At 37.3% G+C, this 6,390-nt stretch overlaps 1 long non-coding RNA gene across 1 annotated transcript; it reads right to left on the reverse strand.

Moving 5' to 3' along the window:
• Nucleotides 1-1,298: 1,298 nt before the first annotated feature.
• On the reverse strand, nucleotides 1,299-3,825 carry LOC119982866. Its single transcript, XR_005464517.1, has 4 exons — nucleotides 3,656-3,825; nucleotides 3,478-3,544; nucleotides 2,328-2,378; nucleotides 1,299-1,497 (listed from the first exon to the last, which is right to left on the reverse strand). It is a non-coding gene; the product is annotated as an uncharacterized LOC119982866 (long non-coding RNA).
• Nucleotides 3,826-6,390: the final 2,565 nt, after the last annotated feature.

A 6,390-nucleotide genomic window follows, 5' to 3' on the forward strand; every position in this document is an offset into this window, starting at 1 on the left:
ACCAAGGGTTTTAGGAGCTTTCTTGACAGCAGCCATTGACGCAAGCGCAAGGGGTTTAAGGGGTTTTCCTTCTTTTCTTCTTTGATCTTGCATTTAATGTTTGCTGTTTTGGATCTTGTGCTGTATTCCTTAGTTATGAGGAACTAATCCTCTAACTAAGGGTCCTAATGGAACCCTTCTTTAAAGATTGAATGAAATCGGTTTATTGTTCTTGAATCTCCTTTTATGTTGTTGATTTTCTGTGGATATGCTTATTGCTTTCAAATGCTTGATCACCATTTGAATGATTTCTAGCCTAGGTTGAGACCGGAAGGATAAACCTAGGGTTGCAAGAATCCATAGAAAACACAGATTGCATGAACCATAGGAATATAGGTTTATGGCTTATGCAATCATTAATTGATTTCCATTATGCTTAAGGGATTTTTGATATGGAACCGAATGTTAGGAATAACAGGGATTCTATTGAAAATACTTTCAGTGTATCTAGGAATAGAACATTGGATAGTTTGGGAAATCGATTGTCAACAACTAAATTGAGAAGTGAGAATTAATGAACCAATGGAGTTTAGTTGGGTAAGAAGTGGTGGAGTTAGGAGCCTTAGTGTTTACTTTGCTTGAAAATAAAATTTTTGGTTTGTTGCTTTGTTAATCACTCAATTTGTCATTTACTTAGTACCCTTTTAAATTACTTGTTTAGCATTAGGTAAAACCCAATCAACAATTCGCTTTGCCATTTTAGTGTGTTAATTGCTTATATTGTCATTGAATTGAAATTGCCAAAACATCCTCGTGGGAACGATACTCTATTCACTCTTTATTACTTGTGCGACTTGTCCGCTTGCGAATAATTCACATCGTCTGCCTTCTAACCTTTTGAACCGAGTGGGAAAATTAGGGAGGAGTTTGACCATCTAACTTCCAATCCTGGACTGCAAGTGAGACTACTTCAAAGTGTTTGGAGACCACCTATTTCGGGGATGATTAAGCTTAGTTGTGATGCAGCAGTAGGTGGATTAAAGGTGGGATTTGGGGTGGTGTTGCGTGATGACTTTGGAGATGTACTTGGGTCCGGCTTCTTTGGAAGACATGCTGGTTTAGGTGTATTTCAATGCAGAGGCTGGAGCTATCTTGTTCGGCCTTGAATTTGCTCTCTCTATTGGATTATTCTCAGTTATTGTGGAAAGTGATTCTTTACAAGTGATCTCCGAACTGAATGCACATGATGTAACGACCCGTCTTCGAGGGGGTTCACAGAATTATCCATATATCCTCAACCATAACTACACCATGCAAGATAATCTAAAAATTCATTTATTGATTCCAAAGTAAAGTCCAACTCCTAAAGAACAATATTAAAGACATAATCAAATAAGTCTTTACAAACTAAACATGCGGAAGTCTTGACAATTAAACCCTACTCTACCCATAAACCCCATCCGTATCCATGGGAAACCGCTCACGCCTCGGGATGCTGGCCGCCATCCGCATTCTCACCTGAAAGGAAAAAAAAAATAGAGGTTGAGCTAAATAGCCCAGTAGGGGTATAATAACCGATAAGGACTCGCATATCCATGATGCGGATACCGAGAGAGCAAATCACAATGACAATCAACTCGAGAGAGTAATGCAAGAATAGGCAGGAACAACATGAACATGCTCACGCCACCATCACCACCCATATGAATGTGTAAGTATACAAATGAATAAACACTAACACACATCTCATTCCAATGCGCATAGCACCACAAATATTCACATTCAACCAATATCACACAACAGTTCAGGTTCCTCCACGGAGGTCATGGTGCTCAAATACCCCGTACTATCATATGGGTAATAGAATAGGAAATAAATTCCAAACAACGATGCCCCGTACAATCAAATGGGCAACAAATAAGGGGATAAATCCCAACAGTGATCCGATACCCTATACTATCAAATGGGTATTATATTTATAAGGGATAAATCCCAAACAGTGATTACGTTTCACACACATCCAATCAACAACCCAGTCCATCCATGCATACAATCAACCATATATATCATGATACATGTATATGACGATTCAATGAATAATATAATCAAGTAATAATCCAATGAAGCGAATTTAACGCATATGACACATATCATGGAATCAAAACTCCCAACATCACAAACAAGCTCTAGACGAATCAATCGGAGACAACAAAATGGTAATAATTCCCAATGTAAATGACATTAAGGAATTTAACAAGCAAGCATATAACAAGGGGAATAATATCTTAGAACTTATAGTGAGTCGAAATATCGGGTATTTAGAAGCCAAAGAGAATCAGAACCCCTACCTTGATAGCAGTGCAAATAAAGCTAAATGTCTACTGCGTCTCCTCAACCTCCTAAAAAAAATATCGTCGTATAGCAGTCATTAAATAATCCAAACAAATTCTGATTATTTGAATATTTTTCCAGGTTTTAACTAGTCAAAACTACTGGTCAACCTTAATAAACATGGTCCAACTCAAAATCTGGTCAAAGGACCTTTATGTAGCTGATGAGCTATAAGAGCTGAATATCCATATTCCTTTACACACTTTAATGGCCAAGAGGCCAAATGACCCCACTTCATCTAATGGCCCACGTGGGCCTTGGCATGCATGTGACGACACGTGGGCCAAGGAATATTACCCAGCTCAGGTCCATGTTCTATATGCATGAAAGATCCAAGTCTTTTCCACACCAATAGTGAGTCACGACTCACCTGCAACTTGTGGTGACTCAGTAACTTCTCCAGCCACTTCAGTGGCTTGGATCTAACATGACCGTACGGCCATCTTCAAGGGAACTAGAGTTCCACCGTGGTCGGCATCACAGTGGTGACTCCCAGTCATCCCATGATAAAGATCTCCTTACAACCAAAGCCCAACCGACACCCACCTAATGGGCCGGCTGTGGCCAGAGTCTCCAGGGAGCCCAGGCCCTAAGCCCAAGCCCAATGCCCTGAAAACTCTGGTTGCAAGGGGAGGCCCAACCTCCCCCTTATATTCTGCACGTCGCTCCCACATCTGGGCGATGTGGGACGCGCACGTAACATACCCCCGCTCTTACAAGGCCAACGCCCACGTTGGCCCACGCTGTCCCTAAGACAGGTCGCCCCTTCCGCGAACGCAGCCCCGCCCGGCCCATACCGGGACAGAGGAGCACGTACGCATCCCACAGCCGCCCAGCTGGGTGGCTCCGATACCAAATGATAAAGATCTCCTTACAACCAAAGCCCAACCGACACCCACCTAATGGGCCGGCTGTGGCCAGAGTCTCCAGGGAGCCCAGGCCCTAAGCCCAAGCCCAATGCCCTGAAAACTCTGGTTGCAAGGGGAGGCCCAACCTCCCCCTTATATTCTGCACGTCGCTCCCACATCTGGGCGATGTGGGACGCGCACGTAACATCCCAATTCGTCATAGATACTACTTCATAAATTTTCAAGATGAGTTGCTCACCTGTTAGGTCCCGATCAAAACAGCCCAACGATGTAATTTACGGTTTCAATTTGCCTCCCCTAACACACTGTCAATCATATTTACCCAGATCAAGAATCAACAGACAATAATCAATCCATGTTGAACCAAATCATCCACCGAATCAACACATGAGTAGTATTAGAGTTCGTTTACTCACCAGTAAAATTTTCCCTACAATTTCTTTAATCCTCGGCTCAATCCACCAGATTTCAAACACCTTGACTTGTATCGTCTCCTTCGGCAAAGATCTCCGGCGGCTGTGGGTGAACAAGGTTCTGTTCTTCTTGAGAGGCTGTAATTATACGTATTTAGGTTTTTCTACAATGAACAGTCTATTGGGATATATATATACTGTATGCTAGGTATTTATATTTTCTAAAATTCAATTTTTTGACCCCTTCACTTTTCTCTAAATTAAATCCTTAACCCAATTATTTTATTGAATTTTGTATATATCACTTTCAAAAATTTGGGGTTTTAGGCCATCCACAGCAGATACTCTTAACAGATTCTCTAAATTAACAATAAAAGTACACTTTTCACATATTTACAGTTTCTCTAAACAGTATCACCACGCAGCAGATACTCTAAACCATACTCTAAATTATTTAAATATTCATTTCTACAATCAATTTTTATTAATTTAAACTCAATTTATTTTACAATTATCATAACTTGTAATACTACCATATTTAAATAATGAATTAATTAACATTAATTAGTAGAGACAAACACCCATATTGAAGGCTACATTTTTTATATATCAGACAACACTACCATATTGACATATTTTAATAAGCCCAGAAACCTGGCCCATCTAATTAATAAGCTCAGAAAACCCCAGATTATTGTTTTCTATCTTCGTCTCCCTTCTATGCCGCATCCATACCCGACTCTGCCTTTGCTATTCGCCGATGACGGGCGTCGGCCGTATTTGGTCATGTTCAGGATCGAGAAACAAAAAATGAACTGATTATTTTGATTAAAATAATCATCCAGTATGCTACAGTGAAACTGTGGTTCCACAGTTTCACTGTAGCACTCTGCAGTTTTACAGTTTCATATCCAGTACCTGCTGGATGCTACTTTTTTGTCAAAATTTTTACTGTTTACTCTAAATTTACAATAGAGTATCACTTTGCAATATTTGCTAGGGATGCTCTTACACATGACCCCTCACTTCACATTTGTTGTAATGTTATTTTGGATATTTTAGTTTATTCTCGCCAGTTTCATTCATGTTCTTTTAGACATGTACGGAGGTTGGCCAATATGGTGGCCCATGACTTAGCCAAACTCGGAAAATCTGCTTCTGAGGATGGTTTGTTTCTAGAGGAATGTCCTCTTTCTATTCTTCCATTTGTAACTGCAGACAAGGATTATTGTTAATGGAATATCGTTTTTCTTCTAAAAAAAAAATTATCTATATCATTAAATCGAAAACATAAATGGACTTTAAGAACCCCAAGTACAATGCCAAGTTAAAATCTGATAAACCCTTGTACAAAAACTTGCAAGTAGAGTATAAATACGAATTTATTGATATTGATAAAACCAATGCCAAAAAAAAAAGCAAGGAGAAAGGTGATCGTAATTTACCTTTTTTTAATATATTATCGTATTCTTACTAAATTCAATAAATATAATAAACATAATTGAGTAACTTATATATAATCGTAAAAATACATATATTCAACAAAATTTTTGTAGAGACTACTGACATCAACTTTAAATTTCTAGTTGGAAATTGAAGTTGATGATAATAAAAAATTGACTAGAGTGTGGCATCCTATGTTTGTTCTGAAACACCTTTTTGAATATTAAATTATTTGTAGTATTACATAGTCGTTATTCATCATTAACAATCAATATCTTCAGCTCATTCATACTTTTTACCCTAGAGACTTCAACATATAGTGACCATGACTGAAAATTAGCCTTGACAAATACAAACTCATATGAGAAAGTAATTGTCCTTTACTTTTGTTTATTTTCATTGAAAACAAATAGTTAAGGTATATTGTCTTCGTTGAAATTTAAATAATAACTGAGAATCTGATTGATGTCTGATCATTCGAGTAATAAATACCTTGTAACCCATCTTACTCTTTGAAGTAACCTTAGCTTCTATAATGTATTTTTTCAATTGTGTTATTATCAATATGGTTCTATTTCATAAACTAAATTCTGATCAATAATTCTAAGCAGCATGCCTGAAACACCAATCTTCAATTTGAATTAATGGTTTGAAAGACCAAAAGATGTAATTCTATGTATTTGCCTGCGCTTCGCACAACATTAAATTAATTGTCCGGTTTAAATTAATTAATTAATTGTCCGGCTTAAATTAATTAATTTTGTAGTTCGTATCGGGGATTCTTTCAATAGGATTATATAATTAACATTGATCATATTAATATAATATCACGTTTTGACTGAGAGATCAAATCAAATTTGTATCATAGAGCTTAGTGGAGCATTCCAAAGAGTTTATTAATAAGTTAGGAAAATCTATTGGGGCAACCAAAATCTTTCTTACTTGTTGAAATATATTTTAAAAAATAACTTAAGCAATATTTTTGTCCTTGATGGCTCCTCTTTGACGACTCCCCTTCATATCCTTCCTTGGCTTTGGCTGTCTTTTTTGGTGAGCTTGTGAAATCGAAGTCTGAAAGGAACGCACATAGAAGGGCAATGATTAAAATTTTACATTTAAATCATTTATTCAATTATGAAGTACCACAATAACAAATCAAAGGATGCTAAACCAATACCAAACATATCAAAAAAAATTCCAAGCATTTTCGGCAGTTGAAATTGAAGTAGACATCACCATTCATTAAAAAAATATGGGATGTAAGAAAATTTATATATGACATATAACAAAAATAA

The sequence above is a fragment of the Tripterygium wilfordii genome, chromosome 17 (assembly GCF_013401445.1).
Source record: "Tripterygium wilfordii isolate XIE 37 chromosome 17, ASM1340144v1, whole genome shotgun sequence".
Lineage (NCBI taxonomy): Eukaryota > Viridiplantae > Streptophyta > Magnoliopsida > Celastrales > Celastraceae > Tripterygium > Tripterygium wilfordii.